Source organism: Lonchura striata, chromosome 8 (assembly GCF_046129695.1).
Source record: "Lonchura striata isolate bLonStr1 chromosome 8, bLonStr1.mat, whole genome shotgun sequence".
NCBI lineage: Eukaryota > Metazoa > Chordata > Aves > Passeriformes > Estrildidae > Lonchura > Lonchura striata.
The window spans coordinates 23,378,118-23,398,563 of record NC_134610.1 but is presented as its reverse complement, the minus strand read 5'-3'; the positions used below and the strand labels follow the sequence as shown (position 1 = coordinate 23,398,563).

At 38.5% G+C, this 20,446-nt stretch overlaps 1 long non-coding RNA gene across 1 annotated transcript in view; it reads left to right on the top strand.

Moving 5' to 3' along the window:
• The window catches only part of LOC110482913 (uncharacterized), a 32,101-nt gene that overhangs the window by 8,927 nt on the left and 2,728 nt on the right, over positions 1-20,446 (top strand). The window contains exons 3-5 of the long non-coding RNA XR_002467480.2: positions 88-218; positions 16,485-16,672; positions 20,124-20,294. This is a non-coding gene — a long non-coding RNA (uncharacterized LOC110482913). The remainder of the gene's footprint in view (positions 1-87; positions 219-16,484; positions 16,673-20,123; positions 20,295-20,446) is intronic.

Sequence of the window (20,446 nt, the reverse complement as noted above, 5' to 3'; positions counted from 1 at the left end):
AGAGGAAGGAAGGAAGCATTACAGAAACCCTGGAATGAATGAGTGTGTCCTATCTGATGCCTTTCCAATTTGTTTTTTATCCTGTAGATCTCGTGGGAGTTCCAATGGCTGGTTGAAAAGCCTTTAAGGCCAGACACAAGAAGAATGACTTCTTCTAGGCTTGTTAATGAGGACTGTAAATCCAGGCAGACTTTGGAATGACTCCTAGGAAAACAAAGGTAGGCTGGTGTCCCCACCACAGTGCAAACATCTGGAGCGTGTGGTTTGTATTCTATTGCTGTAATGCAAAGTCTAGCTAAACAAAGGAAGCCGTGAGGAAACCAGAAGTGTGACCCCTTTAATACTGTGTCAGTTTATTGGCAGCTAATGACACCCCCCGTATACCTCCCCACGCAAACCTCGGGGTTCCCAAATCCTTCGGGAAGCCGAGCCGCTGGTGAGCCTTCTGATGACACCTGCTGGCAAAATCCGAATTATACACCAGAAATGCAATCGCATATGGGTGATGGCCATGTTACTGAAACTAAAGGGAAGTTAAATCCGTGGGGAATTAATGTGAACTAGAGGCTGGTAGTTAAAAGTAGAAAATAATATGCTAGGAGTGAAATGGAAAAGCTTAATAACATTACTTTAAGAGGCGAACCCAGTTCTGATAAATGTAGTACATATCTGTATAAAGCAGTCCTTAAGGAGGAGCCATAACCGGCTCTGCAGGATCAGTCACTGCCTGCTTAAAAAGAGCTGTAAACAGCAGCAAGAGAGGATTAATTATTTTAGTTCAGTGAAGTTGTCTCCTTGGATACCATTCAGGTGACTTCCACCATTGTTCATGTGAAGTGACCAGGAACATGAGCATCAGGATAATAAATACCTGTGTTCCAGATAAGTATTTTTCATGTGAATTTGATGGGAATAATCTCTTTTCATTTTGGGTTTGCCTCTAAACACCTTGTAGCAGGGAGAAGAAGGGGGTAAAGAAGGGGCCTGCACAGGGCAGCCTTCCCCAGTATTGTCTGGAGCCAAAGTGGCCAGGGAAGGAGCCACAGGCACCTTGATTTCTTGATTTCTCCTTTAAAAGCTGTGGGCAGGCTGTTTGAGGATGTTACATTTATGTATTTTATTGCCAAGCTGGATCTGTGAGGCTATTAAAGTGAAATACCAGGTACAAACCTTGAGAAAACCCTTTCACTGATGAAAGGGTTTAGTGCTTTTACATTTGTTTCATTTCTCAACATGCTCCTTCTGTACCTTGCTGAGGATTTAGTGAGAGGAGACTGTCATTGCTGTCACAGTTCTTCAAAATACTCCAGATGTCTACCCTGTCCCATACAACTATTCAATTCACCCTAAAGGTTTGCATTATGTGGCTTTTAGCTGTTCTGTGTTGTGTATTTACGTGCTATCTTCCCTTGGCTTTATGGAAACAGCCCTGCAATCACCAGAGGAGCTTCAGTTTAGCTTCTAGTTGCCAGATGTCTGCTGATGCGTGGTGTGGAGTGGGAGATGGGTGCATAGCACAGGAGGCTGTGACAATCCTGCTCTTCATATCCTCCTGCTCCTCTCCTGCTCTTCATATCCTCCTGCTCCTCTCCTGCTGTCTGACACACAGTGAAAGGCTGGGGCTGCACGCAGCCTGCCACAGTTACTGCTGAGGGCACAACCAAATTACCAGTTTGGGATTGCTCAGTCAATTGAACATTCATTTAAAAACAGGTACTAACTTACACTTCACAGAGAAGCAGTGAAATTGAATAGTTGGGTTTCTCTCTAATTCTCTGAAAATGTCCTGGCTAGTCAATTATCTCAGGGTACCAGCCTTAATGATTTGTACATGATGACACACAATGCTCCATTTTCCTATCAGAATGTCCTCATTTTCACTCTGTAATATCACAGTGAAAGGTCAGCAACTATTTCAGTGTCAGGACTATAAGCTAGAAAAGAAAGCAAGCAGGGAACTTCCAGAAGCTTCCTTCCTCCCACAACCTCGCTGTAATTTGTTTACTGTTGGGACAATATCCTAAACTTTAAAATCTTTGGGACCTTTTATCTCAGTTTAGTGTTTTCCCAAGGTTGAATAACATATCAGTCCTGCTTGTATGGAGTTTTTAACAATTATATTATTTAAATAGGTCAAGCAAAAATTTTTTGAAGAAGAAATAAAATATTAATATCTTCACAATATGCAAGTGAAGTCTGTGTCCAAGCTCTAGCTCTAAGCAAGAGTTAGTTATTTTTGCTAACAAGCAAGGAGAGGCAAATGAGAGCCCTTGTCTTGGCTTAGATTTGCAGAGACAGATTTGCAGAGATCTGTTTGCCCTTAGGGCTGAACTGGATCTTTACACCCCCTGAGGTGCTGCAGCCCCCTTTCAACCCTGCTGCTGCTGGGACAGGAGCTGCAAGAGCAGTGATTTGCACAGGATGGGAAGGGAAGGGCACAGCACTCATCAGCCCTCATGCAACATCCGCTCTGTGCCAAGGCTCCAGCAGAAAATAATAAAACAACCTGTTCTTTATGCTAACTGTGATTAGCCCAAGAGGCAATGAGTTTAAATTCCAGAAAGATTTAAATGAGATGTTAGGAAAAAATTCTCATGGTTTGGGTGACTAAGCATTGGCATAGATTGTCAAGGCTTTGTTCTTAAAACCTACAACAGAGGAGATTTCATAATCCATCAGCAAACTTTTGCCAAAAAATGACTCACTGCAGCAGAATGTGTCGACTGATACCTTGGGATCCCTCACCACTCTCGATTTTAATAATCTGTAAAAGTACAGTTCATTGATTTGCTGCCTTGTTCAATCATTTGACATCTAAGCCCCAGTAATTACATCAAACATCCTGTATCAGCTGCTTGATGGTTGCATTGCGCAGTACTCGGATGCATTTTTACTAATTGGATGCTTCTCTTTTATTATTTAATGTGTATCAAGTTTTAGCCTGACTCATAGAGAACACTTCAAGTACAAGAGCCAAGCAATAATTAGAGCTGTTAAAAATACATTACAGCAAAAAGTAGAAACTAAGAATGATGAATGGCATATTTGCTGGTTTTTTTCCCAGAAACCCCCAGTGTGAAAGATTTTATGGTATCAACAGCTCAAATAACAATGGGGGCTTGTTAAACAAATTAATTTCTATCAAGAATTCACTATTTTTTTTCTGGAAAATACCAATAATTCAAGAGTTAATAGTAACTGTGAAGAGCTTTCCCCAGACTAGCAGTCCAGCAGGACCACCAACTTCTTAGAGCCTTTCTACTCCTTTTACTGCCAGATACCTGGTAGCACAGAAATGGTACCTACAGGCAGTGACCACCAAGGACAGCTCTTGACTTAGAGGGACAGCTTGTTAACTGAAAATTTATATAAAACTGAAGTTGCACTGATATGAAGAGTCATCTTTATTTTGTCTACTGGAAAGATGAAAACAGTTGTCTGGCTCATGTTGTGAAATGTGTCAGGAAATCTGCTAGGGCACAATTTTAAGAAACTCAGTCTCACTTTCCTACTACCTCTAAATTAATAAAGACCCCAAGATGTCCCCACTGCTCATTTTGCAGCTGCTGGAAGGGTTTATCACAAATACATTTTTCAGCATCACTCCCAGGTCTGTCTGATGGATAGGGAAACATAATTTGGGAAATAAATATTTATGATGCATAGTCACTTGGATTTTTTTTTATTTATACATTGCTCAGTACAGATGCCCATTAAACTGTAAAACCAAAACTGTGTTAGGTTTCAGCATTTATGATTCATCCACCATGGAAGACTTAAATCATCAGCCCATTAAATGAAATGGTTCTGAACTAAATCATGAAGTCTTTTTAAGTGTCAGTCGTTTAAAGAAAAGAAGTTTGTTACAGTTTTTGCATTGACCAAAAAGGTTGTCTTGAACACAGGACTTACTATCTTTCAAATCCCAACAGCAAAGCTTAGAAAAAAATTAAGTTAATGGAGAGTTTTGAGGGAGGCTTTACTCTGGACTGGTTTTACCTCTGAACAAATTTGAAAGCAAAGTGCAGGAAGTATGTGAGGTTTATTGACAAAAGAGTGTTTCAGTGGAAAAAATGAAATTAAATACTATTTTTTTTTATTTTGATGCTTTTAATTCCACAGAAAACTATTAATGAGTTGTAAATGCCAGCAGTTTTGCTAAAATGTAACATAAGAAATAATGTAATAATTAAGTACAGAAACCAATTTTGATCTCCGATATTTTATACTTAAGACTCTCCTGGCACTGGAAGGTGATATATGTAATATGGCCTTCTGATGAAACACTGCTCACTTTTAAAGAAAACTGCAGTGCTACATTTTCCAAATTACCAGAAACATAATTACATCCTGCTGAGAATCTCAGTGATAATTCATAGGATCATTACTTTCAGTAAAGACTGTAATTTCTTTCAAAATGTGATTAATTCCTTCCTAAATTATAAAAGTCAAGCCAAAAATTTACATTAGATTGGCAAACATATAGACAAGTTTTATTATGTTTGCCCCATTCCAGAACATACATGAAATCTTCACCTTTTAAAGTAAATAAAAGAAAACTTTAAATCCTGTCTGAGCTGGTAGGGAGCTGTGAAGAAGAGGGATCCAGTCAAGCCAGAAGGGGATGATGTGTTTGTCCATATGAACAGATTTTAAGTGTGCATAAAACTCATTGGCCAGCAGAGGTGTTTGTGCTTCCTTCTGCAGCAGCCAAGTTTCCAATCCTTCAGAAAGCCCATGGTTATTCTTTTCCAATAGAAGGAGTAGAATTTTACTCCTTGTAAATTAGTCCTGTTGAGGTTGCTTTCTTTTCTCAGTGACAGGGATGGTACTTACCTCCAAAAGCTGTTGGCCAACATAGCATTCTTCATTTTGTTGTGTCTTTCTGCTCCTAATATGAAACAGAGAAGAGGATATAGTCATCGGATTCTAGATAACACATCTTCAAATCTAAGTTAGACTCAGCTTTGATTTTATATAGTAGAAGCTATTTTAACAATGTTCAACAGTTGGTGGTGCATGCAGCAAAGCCAGCCCTATGGATTTAGGCACACTGAATGTTAGTATGGTATTTGATTTCCTTTTATTCAGCTCAATTTGCTTCTAATTTTTATCTTCCTATACATAATTTCTCACTGGTTGCTAAGTAACTGCAGCAGTATTGCTGCAGATGTGCAATAGGCATATCTGATTACTGTGGTGGTCTTTCTTTTTAGGGAAAAAATCAGTAAAATAAGAACAATAATGAAAGTAATGATGGCCTGATAAAAAAGTTTTATTCTTATCCCAGATTTTTACAGCTATTCATACATTGTGTCAGCCAATGATAGGGAGGAATGAGTGCATTATTCTCAAATGGATCAATCACCACAGGACTACTCTCCTGGAGATTTATACCACATTGAATATGACATAAGGCAGTCTTGTCACGGGCTGCACCTGTGGTGGGACTTTCTTCATAGTGCACTCACACTAAGACGGAGTAGGTCAGAAGCTGCAAGATCACAGACCCTCATTTTTGTCAGCTTCTGTAGGTATTTCTGTGTAGATCATGAGTTTTATCTCTGACCACGTTCTAACACTTCTGCCCATGGAGGCTGGGAATTTCTCTTTGCTTTTGCCAGTACTGCACTCCAGAGCTCTAGCCAAAGTTTTATGGGGATTTAATACAGGTGGCTCTCGGGGCAAAATTACATCTCTCAGCTCATTTTCATGGCTCTTCCCAGTTACTGTGTATGTTATTCAAGTGTCACAGGTGTCCTTTCTGAATTCATTTCCCTGAGTACTGCAGCCCCCCTCTAGGAATCTCCACAGCAAGCAAGCCCTTGCCTGTTCCTGTCACCCTGTGGCAGACAGGGTGCCATGCTGTTGTTTACTATCTCTGTCACCAGTTGCTCCTCTGTGTAAGACAACTGTGTGTGAAGTGCAAGAATTAAAATCCTAATTGAACGTTAGCTTGGGAAGAAAACAGCAGAATGCCTATGTGACAATGAATGATCACTCTACTAATAGATTTCATTCTAGTATTTACAAATTTGGGTGTGTTTGACGTTGTATCTGCAGCAGGATGTTAATGTAGATTTTTGGCAGGAATTATATATAGATATATTGTCCTCCTATTGTAGGAAGAACAGAAGAATTGTAATTGTTAACATTATTCAAAACTAAAAATGACATTTTAAAGATGTTGGTATTGTATTAATTCTTAACTTTTTGTAGCTAGGTTAGGATGGTTCCATTTCTTTTGTCTTTTTGTATTCAGTTTAATCAAGTGTGTCCATTAAGTGTAGGATGTGGCATTTGAATTCTTTTAGGGAATGCTTGCAGGAGATTGATTTTTGCTGTGTTTGCAGAGAGTGAAGGAGTTTGCCCGTGTAATCTCCAAAAAGGTCAAATCTTGACTTAATAAATGTATGATTCAGGAACATAAACCTCATTCTTTAGGCCATCACATTAATATTTATTGGGGTCTGAATACTACAAAGACCTGCTAATTAGCTACAGAATCTTTTGTGTGTTGGTTAAACTGGCTCAAGAGGGATTAAAATTGCTTCCATTATGATAAATCTGCTAAGCAGTGGACTCATATTCCCATTAATTCCTATGGCTCAGACTAGTGTGAACCATAGGACCATGCATCTTTGTGCCATGACTAATAGCAGTTATGACATTTTTAATAAATTCAGTGAAGAATATATCTAAGAGGAATCATTTGCTATTGCTGATGGTAGAGTAAGAACCAGGCAGCAGCCAGGAGGCCCAGCAGGAGCTACCCAGGTGCATCTGGAAGAGACACTGGCTGTCCCAGTCCATCCAGAGAAGGAAAGGAGTAAAGACCAGAAACTGGGCTAGGACTTGCTTAAGGGAAACGACCAAGATATTCCAACAGAACACTAACAGTCAGGCCAAGTTTTAAAGTATGGAAAAATAAAGATGGCCACTGTATTGAGAGAGTGAGACAAAAGCAGCTCTGAAAGGGAAGCAGGCAGAAGAGGGCACTGCCCAAGGAAAGGGCTGCTGTGCACAGCTATAGCTGCAGTGCTGCCTAGGCGAGGGAGAATATGTCTGTATATCATGGAAGACAATATGGTACAAATATTGTGCAGGCTGAGCTGAGCCTGTAAATCCACAAGACTCAGTCTGGATCTGGCCCAGAATAAGTACAGCTATATTTGCATAGTGCCAGCCCTAATCAAATATGTCTTGCTTCTGGTCTCTGCTCAGCTGTTTTTCAAATACCTGTGATTACAAAGTTGTGGGTTGAAAAAGATTAGATAAAGCAACTAGTGATTTCAGTATTTTTCTAAAGTGGGAAAGAGAATGTATGCAGTATAACAGTTGAAAAAATCTTGGTGCTCTGCTAAAAAATTCCTGGAATGAGTGGGCTTAAGAAAGAAACACTTGCAACTAAAGGCTCATGCCTTGTGTTAAGGGAAAAAGTCACAGAGTCAAAACTGAACTGAAAATATAAGTGGGCAGGAAGACCTTAAAAATAATCATATGGCTCAGAGGACACTAAGCAGAATCACAAAAAGCACTTTTTCCCCCCTAAGAAATGTGGCAACTGCTCTTCACAGGCATTCAGAGTCATGTGGGGATAAGAGTATGTTCTGTCAGCCCAGGATCCTACAGATGAAACTGCATCTTAACATTACAAGTGGTGATAGAAACCAAGATGGGGGGGTACTGAGGAGGCAGGCTTATGTCTCATGGGGAGGCTGAAGTGGAGAAAGGGAAGTAAGCACTAAATGTTTGAGGAAATTTAAGAGGATGCACTCAGGTCTACCTGTGGTTGACCAGTTTAAACCCTGGGAGCACTTTCTGGACAAGTCAGTAAGAGATAAATATTGATGAAACTTGTCTGACCTTGAATCAACAAAAACTTTGTTTTCACAGAGCACATGGCATCTGGTAACAGTGATTCAGCTAAAGAACTTTGCACCTCTGTGCAGCATCAGCAGCATTGTGTTAACACTGGAGGGATAATGACATTTTAAAAAATACTTGGATGCAGCTGTGGGAATTTTAACTCCTGTAATTTTTTTGTTTGTTTTTTCCTTCTGTCAGGTTTTATTCTAAAGCAGAAAAATATCATTTCATAAAACTTCATTTAAGTCTCATGCTCCAAGCCTCCATTACACTAATTTTTCACAGAAAGGGAGAATAATGGGAAGGGAGCTAGCCCATCTGCATAAACTATTTACCCAGAACTCCTGATGGGGTAAAACCACAGAGAAGTGCTTTCTGCTCTTTGTTACTGGCACACAGGGAAAGTCAGCCCTCAGAAAGCTTCAACTACATCAACTTTCAGCTCAGCACTTCCCTACTGATGCTTTTGAGCCATCATTACAGGAAGAACCAGAAGGACTCCAAACAAAGTGAAGGTTCTTCCAGAAGCTGAAGAGTATGAGAGAAATTCTGGATTAGCTCCAAGAGAGCCTCTTGTGTCACAGAACTAAACAGAGCCGAAACAGTCATCATTGGCTGAACTGAAGGACAGGGTTGGGCAGTGTTCCCAAGAGGCTGAAGCCTCTCTGCAAACCCTCTTGGGAGGTGCCACACAATGAAAACTATGCACTAAAGCAGAGAGGTGGTAGCTAAAAGTATGCATGCCTCCTGCAAGCTCTTTCTGGTGAGTGAGAAGTCCAAATAATGGACTATTTCTAACACTAGCTTAAGGGAATATGTTATGTATCATCATAAGCACATTGCTGGGAGCAGGGTTGGGTCGAAGCTGTGTTTGAATATTAATGGCAATCTTTCTTCCCAGCCTCAAGAATACAGTGCTTAGAAGTTGGGAACAATTTAAGAAGGCTCTCAGGGTTTGGTGGTTCCACAAATCCTGGGAGGGGGCATGAACTAATGGTATTTGAAGACCCTTAAATGTGTTGAACTGGGTGGGAGGGGTTTCTGATTATTCAAATCAACTAGGAGAGAGCCCATATGATTTGAAGCTTTTATTTCTTGCTAACATACGTTCACACATGCAATGTCATTCTGTTGAATTGTTTCCAGAAGATTAATTATTCTTTAGAAAGATTTTGGCTTTCTCTGAGGACAGTTTCTACTTTTCTACATTAGAGAAACCTTTTTCTTTCTTTAGCAAATAGGTGCATTGGGGAAATACTTGTCTGGGAAATTACTGGAGGGAATAAGATGTACAAAGATCTTGATGCTGCAGTCCAAGACAAACAGGACATTGTAATACACTTAGCAAATGAAAATGCAAATTGCAGAAAAGTAAAGGAGGAAAAAATACATTCCCTTGGCTGAACATCCAAAGAAAGGGAGGGGGGAAGGTGTTTGATAAGCACATTATTTTCAGACTCCTGCTAATTTAGTGTTATCAGAATTGCTTGTGGCTGTCATTCCATGAACAAATATATTTGTAGAAATGCCAGTAGTTTTAGACAGATGATGCACTTATCAGAAAAAAAATGTGAGTACTATGAGGAGACTTCAAGCAAAAGATAACTGGTAGAAGAGGTGTCCAGGAAGACTTCTTGTGCTTATCAGGAGTCTGTTCTTAAAACCTAATCAGTGTGGTGTTAAATTATTAGTTACAGCTAAAGAATCTAATTGGAGTTGCTTTGTTTGTTTGTGTGAGTTTGACTTATCAGTGTGCTTGGCTTCTTTACAAGCTAACAGTGAATTAACATCTAAGCAATGAGATATAGTCAAGGCCAATGCAGAGACAGAGCTAGCAAAGAAGGAATTATTCTTAAATGGGCTCAAGAAGTAGCCATAAAACTACTGAGACTTAAGAAGCACCAAAAAAAGGTGGGGGGGGAAAGGATAAAACCCACAAGTTAAGGGAAGAAGAAATGTGGAAACTATGAAGGAAGAAATTTGAGAAATTATGTAGAAAGAAAGAGGAACAGAAGTGAAGGAAAGAAAGATTGTGGGAAAGTTTGGAACACGGACAGAAATAGCTTGGCAGAGGACAAATAGTGAATGGTATCAGGAAAGAGATTAAAATGAGAGAAAATGGGAAAATGAGAAAATAAAAACAACCACTAGAATTATGAAATGTGTAAGCATCCTACCTAGCACTGCAGTCACTGAGTTTCACACTAAGGATTATCTAAGGATTTCTGCTATAACTATGCTATCAAAATCCATGAAGCTGTGATGTGCCATTGGTGCACACTGATGTGTATCTTTGTAGGATGAGGCTGCATGTAACCAGACTGAAAAGTGCCTTGCCTACAATCAGATATGTTTCCATGGTATGATCCCAAATGCAGCTCAAGGGTTCAAAGTGATCTTTAGGTCCCCCACAAAGAAAATCACTCTTACATCTGTTTTTGGCTATTAAATTACAGACTTGTGACAAATATATGAGTCTGAAAGATTCTTACAAAATAACTACATCTCTGTAATTCATATTTTTCTTTAGCATATACAGTTTAACAAGTTTTCTTGCACATACGATTTTACTCCTGTAGGAGTAAAAGGCTGTGTGAAAATCTTATGTATATTTTAAATTCTTTTAATGACATCCAAATTTCTATTCATGTTAATTTTCAAGTAGGGTTTTTCTTCCAGTTTTATGGAGAAGGATCAGTTTAAATTAATGCACCCAACAAATTCCCTTTCAAATTTCTACTGTGTGGATACCAAGTAGTTGCTTTGAAAAACAAACCTCCAAATATTCCAAATTTTCCAGAGCTGGATTTGCATTAAGGGAGCCCTCTGCTAACAATACCACTGTCAGCCCTATGGTATGTTGTATAGATTGTGATGCTGTTGCCATGGATTATTGATTGGGCATTGCAGTCAGCAGAGCTTTAGTGATTCTGCTCATGCCTTTGGTTACAGCTGTCTGCAGACATGTGAGTGTTTGCTCCAGCCATCCCAGGGCAACTGTGCTTTCCAAAGCATTAATCACTGCAGAAAAGCAAGGAGAAAAATTTCAAATCCTGTGGGCATTTGAAATAGTTCAGCCTCACTCTACACTGTGAAGGCAGGCAAGCTTTATGTGTTATGAGACAAATAGAAAATGTTTGAATAGAGTGTATGGGGAGAGAGAAGTAGATTAAAAGCCACTCACAGCACAGAGAACCTTTTCCAGAGTGCTGACTAGAAGTTTGTGTTTAGAAAGTAATTTGGGGCTGAGAGGATTCTCAACATCTGCTACAACCTAGCTCTGAGGACTGTGGGCAGGAGGATTTCCTTACTGACTACATTGATGGCTCTCCTGATTTCCAGCAGTGCTAATTTCACAGGCTTGGGGACCTTCAGAGACACATGGATACCAAGCTTAAAATAACAGAGGTGAGGGCTTATTTTTCCTTGAACTATAGGTTCATTCATTTCTATGCCTCTACAAATGGGGTCATTTTAGGAATGTTGCCTCACCATTGAAGCTTCTCAGCAGGTACTGCTAGTTTGTTGTTTGGAAAATGCCTTCTAACACAGGTTTACACAGATAAATTAAATAATGTAAAAACCTCACTTGAAACTGCTACTTGCACCTGTATGTGCTTTAGATGACCCCAGAACAACAGTGCTACTTACAGGTCAGTAATGTCTAACATCTCCCTCTCCCAGAAAATGTGTGACTGGTTTTGATTTTTTTTTGTTGCATCCCAAAAAAACCCCAAGCAAACCTTGATGCAAAAAACTCACAAACCTGCAAAAACACTAACGTCAAGTAAGAATGCTAAAGTAAAAATGGGTGGGAATTTTTGAGCATCAGAAAGAATAAGGGATGTGTTCAGAGTTGATGAACACTGTGAGAAGAAGCAGAAAAATAGTTTAAAAAACATCTATCCAAACCTTGAGTAACTTTGGGTTGGTTGTCTAATACATAAAAAAAACAAACCAAACTGAAACCACCCCTCACAGCTGTGGACCCATGGAGCTTCAGTAGCTGTGGGCCTTGTTCCTCAGCAGTGTAGGAACACATCCCCCAGCCCAGATGCCATACCCTGCAAGATTGAGGTGTTATCACAGGGTGAGAATAACAGCCACAGTCCCAGCACAGGAGATGAAAGAGCACCTACACATTATATGCTTGCACTTCTGGAAAGAAGTGGTTATGTATTAAATACCTCCCCTCTGCCTCACTACTTCTTCCTCCCTGCTTCAGTGAAATATTTTTCTAATATTTAAGTTAATCTGCCATTTGCAAATGGGAATAATTAGTTCATTTAGTTTCATATTTTCAAGTTCCAGGGTATAAATTTAAGCTGGTGTTTATCAGAGACTTCTGAACTTAGAACTCATATATTTTTGCTGCCAGTAAAAACCTGACAGAATGATTATACTTCCCCATCTTCATAAACATGGTATTTCCTAAAATATGTTGTAGTTAACTTTTGATACTAAACTCTAATAAATACTCAGAAATGCTTGAGAAATCCCATATGCTGCCATATACTTCCATATACTGCAAGGCATCATTGAATCTTCATATTTGTTCTTAGATTATATGTGCTGATACCTCTCCTCTTACTACAGCTTGAACACGTGCTCTAGCTGTTTCTAACACGTACAAGGTCATCAATTGCCTCACTCTTGTTTACAGCATGCAGAATTATATTAAATGCCTCTGCCATACTCAAAAGATTGGCTTATCTTTCAGTGGAGATTTTATGTCTAAAATGAGGCACCAGAAGTGATTGGCAATTTGAGATCCATTTGTGTGAGCAGGCTATATTCCTCCCCTCTACTTTCCTCTGGGGTCAGGGATGCAATTGGTAAATGTGCTTATAATGCACCTTCCTCATTCTAAGTGTGGGTGCTTGGCAGGATATTCTTCACAGGGATCTCTGATGGCTTTGAGATGCTTTCTTGCTCTTACTCTGAGATGTTCTGGAGTTATTAATTTTGAGCCATAAGGCTTGGCTCATTAGTTCTGACTTTCCTTTAAAGAGCATAAGGAATCATGAACTCTAGTCTTTTCTGTGTACCCTGGATATTAGCTATTGTTTGTGGGAGAAATAAAATAGATTTAATTTTAATTTTTGCAATCTGAAATGGCTGATAGGACATGGTAGTTACGGTCCTTAAACTATGCTAAATTTCACAAAAAAGGAGAAAGAAAACTGCAGTTTAACAGAACTGGTAGTTCAGGTATGATTTTTAAAAGATACTACACCTGCTATTGACAGAACTTACCTTTTAAATATGCATGATTTGCTGCATTGGTAATGCATGAAAATACACCTTGTTCTTTCTTAGAAAGGTAAAGTTTTTCTTAACACTCCTATCTGTAGTCTCTGCCTACTTTATGTTTGAGCTCCAACATATAAATACCATGTTGTGGTCTTTCAGTGATCATCAAGATATTAATTTGCAAGCTGTATTTCTGTAGGCGTCTACCATGTACAAATCTCTCAGTAGAAATGCTTGTCTGTTACTTAGCTCACCATACTTTTCTAGACCACTTTCCAATGTTGAAGTTTCTAAGTAATCAGCTGTTAGATCCAGTAAAACAAAAATATCATGTCATTACCATTTAGCACCAACTGCAAGGATTTAATTTTAAACCATATCTCCTTTCCCTGACTGAAGAAATGCCTCTGCAATAATTTTTAACCTTTCATCAGCATAATTGCTAAATAATTAACAACGGTTAAATTATGAGAACCTGGGAGATTTGAAAATTATTACTGAAGTATGCATTTCACCAAAGCAATGACCTATATGCATCTGCATCAAAATAAAAGCAAACTATAATTACTAGCAGCAGCAGCACAAAGTCTTTTTATGTGCTCATTCCTAAGTCAGCTGCCTTTGGTCCTCTGTTAGGGCATAAAGACACATCTCACTACTTGTGTGCTGAGGCTGAGCTCTCCTTCTCCAAGGTTATCTCATAATGCTTTGCAATGCCTTCATTTCCATTAATACAAATTAGTAATTCCACAGAATAAGCCATGGAAAACAATGTAAAGGCTCTACAATACCTTTCTATTTTTATAGCAGATATTATTTCCTTTCTTCTGTTAGCTGAGCTGATTTGCATTTGCATGCTGAGCTTTTCTCCAGTTTCTCCAGTCTTTTCAATGAGCTCCATGTGCTGATCTTGGATCTGCCTTTTATACACCATTTAGGAGCTGACAGTCCTTAGCCTCTCCATCCTGTCCCAGCTCTGTGAGTCATCGGGATTTACTCACTGTCCTTTGTCTCCTAACTTGGGTTAAAAACTGCACAGTCTGCTGGCATCCCACGAATCTGGCTTCCAATAACTTGTGGGCCCTTGTGTCTTCTCCTGCCCTTTGTTCCAGGCACTCCCATTCATTCTCCAGTCACCACAATCTTAACATTTCTACTGCAACTCTGTGTAACAAGGAGAGGAACAGGAGGTATTTTCTGGTGATCATGAATGTACAGCATAAATCTGTCAGAAGCCTGGCTGATCCCTAAATGATTTATTTTTTCAAGTCCTTCTCAAGTTCATCCTTTGGGTAAATGTTTGTCTTCCAAGCAGTTCTTGGTAAAAAATTATGGAAAGTTCACATTGACTTTCATTCACCATTTTGAGAATGTGGCTATATTTTATATCTAATCACATCTCCCCTGTCCATAATATCATTTTACATTCGTGGTGCTTTTGGTGGTGAATGTGACTCTGCAGCTGTAACTACCCTTTGAATTGCAATTCCCAATTTCAGTTTCATCCAAGCATCTCAATAGCCACTTCTTTCTTTCTACATTCTTTCATCTATTATAGTGCCATTCATATTCAGTCAATTTCTTTGATTCCTGAGGGGAATACTCATACTTTTAGGGGAAGTAGTGGCAGAGAGCTTATTTTGTTTTTTCTATTAGAGGTTCCAAGTACACAGTCTGCTGAGCTATCAGTAGTGTCTGTACAATTCTAATGAGACTTCACTCACTTTATGTATGCCTTTGAGCTGTTTAAATCAGAGGCACCTGGATGGAAACAAAGTGAAGTGGGCTCCTGAGCATTTTTACAAATAAAAGTAATGTGTCTGGTGCTTCAACTAAATGCCCACCACTTCCTCCCAGAGTATTCAGCACAAGGGTGTTCAGCAGGCTTTGGCTTTGTTGAACACCTGCTCAGAAAGTCTGCTGACTACCAGAGGCCCCAGCAGCACAGCAGCCTCTTCAGGCTTGCTTTTGAAAATGTTGGTCTAACACCAGCACAGCACTGTGATCCTCTCTGACAAAGTCCTCTCCATGCAAATTGTAATCAATGCCATTTCCTCATAAATCAGTCCCTCTAGCTTTGTAATTATCAGCACCAGCTCTGAATTGTCATTACACTTCTCATATTGATGTCCAGATTGAAAGTGATATCTTCCTGTGCTGCACAGGAAAGGATTATCACTTAGCTGCTCTATCAGGGATCTGAGAATAGGATATGAAGCTGATTAGCACACCTTCCTCTCTCCTGTGCACACAGTTCCACCACTGCAGTTTGCCTGCTATAAAGCTATTTATTTTTTATTCCTCATTTGAAACAACCGAAATAAACAAAATCTTTATTATGCTTGTGGAGTACTCACATTTATAGCTATTTTTAAGAAATGCTAGAATGAGAGTTGAACCAACATCAGCCTTATTTTATTGTGCAGTTCACAAATAATGTGGCCATAATTGCTGTTTCTCTTTCCTCCTATGCAAACATTTTTCCAGCCTCCTACTTTTTCTGAGCAACTGAAAACCTCTTGATCAATAAAAACACAGTGAATTTTTGCTGGAATGACATACAGATGCCTAAGCTTTCAAAACCACTATGAAATAATTCCCCTCTCAAGCAAAAAATATGTGAAATTTGTTGGCAAGAAAGTGCATGTACTGTTTCATGTATAGCTAGAATTTTAAAATGGTATGATTTTTATATTATTATTTGGAAGATAATTGTGTGCATCCTGTTTTCATTACCAATAAAGAGCTGCTTCATTGACTTAATTATGTCAAAATAAAATACTTCTATTAGTTTGTTTAGTTTCCTTATGATTGAATGTAACTTGGTTATAACTATTATATATATATTATTGGTGGTGTTTATTGTTAATATAATAATGAAAATGAGAATATGATCTTATTAAAAAGTATAATCCTTTTACTGCAACAAATGGTAAATATTTTGCATATTTTATAATATTTCTTTCCAATTATTTTAATGGAGAGTCTTAAATAGATTTTTGTGAAGTGGTGAGAAAAATCTATCCTTTTGCATTTAAACTTGAAATTAAAAATGGAGATGATATTTTTAAAAGATTGTATAGGGACTCATCACTCAGGATACTGTAGTTTATTAACAATTTTGGGAACCATGCCAATTTTTCAGGGAAGCCTAAAAATATGATTGAAAAAATGCAGTGGTGGCCACTGATAAAAGTAAAGATACTAGTTAATACGCAGAATAGAAAAACTTTACATTTATTCAAGGGGGGAAATTTTAAGGCATAATAATCTGGATAAAACCTAAATGCAATGTTTTATTTACCAAGTACGACACAAAAATACTTAGGGTGTTATTTGTTTTCTGTTTTGCTTTGTTGCAGATTAACTGCTGTGAATGTTCCAAACTCCATGTTCTGCCCCATGAGAAGCAGAGAAATGCCATGCATTTTCAGTTGTCATCTGAGAGGGATCCTACACACCGGCTCTGGGAAGGAAACTGCCTTTGGTTAGAGCAACTTGGGTCTGGACTCAAATGGACACTTTACAGAACAGAGATATCCAAAGACAGGTTTGTTGGTTTGACTCATCTTTCATTCAGCTCATTGTGCTGTTCCAAAAGACTGCTGGTAAATGGAAATCTACTTTTAAGTCTTTTATAGTATTTGCATACTTACATGGTTTATAGGTGATCTAAAGTTCAAAACTGCCAGTGGAGCTACAGAAATATTTGAGATGAACGGGGCTCCTTGTCACTGGAGGCAACCTATACAAGATTTGCACTCTGGTGCAAAAAGTGTGTCTATTTCTGCAGACATTTCACCAAAACAAGCAACTTCATATAAGTGAGTAGTCAACTTTGAACAAGAGCACTAATTGTACTGATGAGGCTTAGCAGGACTGAAACAAGAATTACGAAAAGACTTCTTCATGTTCTATCAAAAATGGTTTAATTTCTTACAAGGGGTTGAAAATTAAAAAGAATGATGGAAGGAGCTGTACATAATTTCTAGGGTAATGTTTGTGCAACTGAAAAATTTTGGTTGCTGTCAAAATATTTCTGTGTTACTATCACAACATAGGTGTAACCTGCCACATTCTGATAGAGATTGACATGTTCAAAAACTGGAATATTGATGGACTCCTGAACTTTGCTGTCTCATCACGGTGAAGCCATTTGAAGAATAGCACAGAAGCAGTTTAGAAAACCTTGGCTAATCAAATTTGTCAGACAATAGGAAAATGTTTGAAGAGAAGGATTGATACCAGGAAAGGCCCAATGGACCGAGTACTGTGAGGGAAGGGCATGTGTGACTTAACAGGAAGGATTTCCTTTTTAACTCAGGCTAGAGTTTGATGAATATTTCCTTTGATGGAAGTGCTGGATAAATCAGCTTTGTAGGGAGGGAAAGAAGCTGGTTTTGATCTTAATTATTTCTCCAGCCTGGCTCACTGTGTGACAGCACAAATTAAAATGCACAACAAAAGGCAGTGGCAAGAAGGACAGGCAAAAGTGAAGTTAGGGCTTATCAAAGCCTGTCTGAGATGGCCCCCATGGAGAAGAGGCTGTTTGGAGACACATGTACTGACAGAGGCATGGGTAGGCAGAACGGGTGCATTAAGAGCCATTTGAGCTAAACCCAGAGCCTGCCTGGTAGGAGGGAAAGGCAGGGAGGAAACCTGAACAGAGAAATGCATAAAGAAGTTTCTACTGTGAGCAGAAGGCAAAGCTGAACAGGCTGCTTGCTTCCCTCATGGCACAACACTGAAGGGTAGCCTCCAGCACTAAGCAGGACAGCAAGTCTGAGTTCATAAAAGGACTTCACTTCAGCTAGTGAGGGTGCTGAGGAAGTTTTATAGAAGAATGGGCACTAGCACTGGTGACAACAACCAGCAGGCCTAAGGACCTCCTTCTGTGAGGCTTGTAGGTGGCCAGACAGTGAAAACATCTGGTGCTTGGTTATCCTAACGAAGGGTTAAAAACCTACTGGTTTTGACTGCATATGCTTAGCATGCTCATGAATTTTAGCAGGACAGTTTGCTGCTATGTCAGGATAAAGAAAACTGAGAGTTTAATTCAGAGTACGTTGCATTTTCAATCTGCTCGCTGGTACATGGGAAGTATATGAGGGATTTTAACTATCTTTTCTTTAGAAAGGATCATTTGCTGATATAAAATTTTCTATGAGTCTCTAAGAAAGGGAATTTTTAAAATCTTTTTTACATATAGAAATGTAAATTTCCACATTTTGCAAAATTTTATGTAGAGTAACTTAGTATATGATAATATTCTCTAACAATATTTGTTTATATCAAAGATTTTCAGAATTACCTTATTAAGTAAAAGTTGTTGCATGATTTTGCTAATCTCTGCCCTATTTTCCTCTCTCTCAGTATGAGCTGTTCTGAAATTATGTTCACGTACTAGAAGACAAAGTGCCAAGTACCTAATTTAGTACTCAGCAGTTACATCCAAATTTCAGTTATTGTATAACACCAAATACTCTAAAGATGACAAGCTCAAGAAATACTTGCCTTAGACTGGAAAACTATCAGCACTTTGGATTAGACAGTATTATTCAAATTACATTTAAATTGCACTTTATTATCTAGGTGGCCTGAATGATTTTAACAACCTGTTTGTAATGTGTGTGACCTCTGTGACTAAGAGAACTATTGTAGCCTGATTGCCCACAATTGTACAGAAAAAAAAAAAAAAAGATATAGGAAGAGTTTTACAAACTGCTTGTGAACTATGCAAAAAAACAAGAAAACAAGGATCAATCAATGGAATTTTAAAACACTTATGTGGATTAGAAACATGTACTATGATTAGGCTCCCAGGGCTTTTGGATGTGTTTGAAAATCCTTGCCATTCTGACAAAGATTTCAAAACTAATTTATCTTAAGGATAAACATAATTCATTACATTTTAAATTACCCTTTCAAAATGCATTAAAGCTTGTACACAAAAGTTTCAACAAAGCAGTGAGAAATATACTCCACTCATTCCAAGATGTTTTATTTTTTAGTTATAGCTACAGGTATAATAACTTTATTTGGAAAAATAGTTGGATTTTCAGTCATGATATTCTGTCTTGAAGAGAATTTCTGATCTGGGTGAACTTTGAATATTAAGTCATTGAACATTAAATAACACCGAATCTCTATAAAATAGAATTTTTATCTTTTTGACTCAAAGGGTTACAATTTAAAGCTTCTACATAAACATAATAAACTATGAAGTCAGGTAGCTCTAAGGACATTTATACAGACACAGAGAAGAATTTTAACCAGCTCAGCCACTCACTCCTAAAAATTACTTTTCTCTGAAAGTGAAGAGTTCTGCCTATTACTGCCTCTAAAAATAACTCATATTACTTATCCTCTTTCAATTCACTTTTGCTAACAATGACTGTGTAGCTGTTGTTTGTAATTTAAGAGATTTGAGCCATATGAAGAGGAACCTATGCAGAACCTTTATTTATTTGTGTAAATTAATAGGTTTTGTCAACGTAGAAAGATGATTTATTTACACTTAGAGAAAAGCCTATTACTGGGAAACTCCTTTCAGTTTATCCTCTTTCCAAACACCCCATTATGGCCCTCCAAAGAAACTTAGAGAAGAGTTTTTTTTTTCTCAAGAAGGTGCTTGGTAACATCACCATGCCAGAACTGTGCTAAAATGTAGAATCACACAATAATGCATGCAAAAATTGTAAAGCTGTCTTGGTCTTCCCCTTTTCTAAGACCAAACAAAGTAACAGCTACAGTACAGAACACCCAATTCTCAATCCCTGACCAACATTGCCATCTAACCTCTTTTATGCTGTGAACATTTTGCTAATAGTTAATTTTGAAACTGAAAATGAAATGCAAATCTAATGTAAGTAAAAATGGTGGTGGTACTGAGTGTGGCTACCTCTGCAGTGCTAATATACTCCATGGCTGAAGAGCAAGGCAGTTGCAGGGAGATGGTAATCAAGTCTCATTAGAAAAATCTCTGTTCTTTCCTTTTTTAGGGTGCAAGCAGAAGAAAGCATCATGGAGCTGCAAATATGGTTCCAGCAGAATATTAGGTGCTTTGTACAGGAGTCATTCAAAATGTCATTGACTATCAGCTCTCTCTCTCTGTGTTACTTCCACAGTCATGTCTTCTCAGAGCTGCCATGCCTCATGTGATAACTAGTATGGTAAGTACAGTTCCTCTGCTTCAGCAAACACCAGCAGTAGCCCCTGATCAGACTGAGCCATTGGGAGACAGAGCATGCTGCAGCCATACCACCAAACCTGCTCGGTGGGATGGCACAAGCACTTAACAGAATAAGAAAGTTGGTCTTCGAGT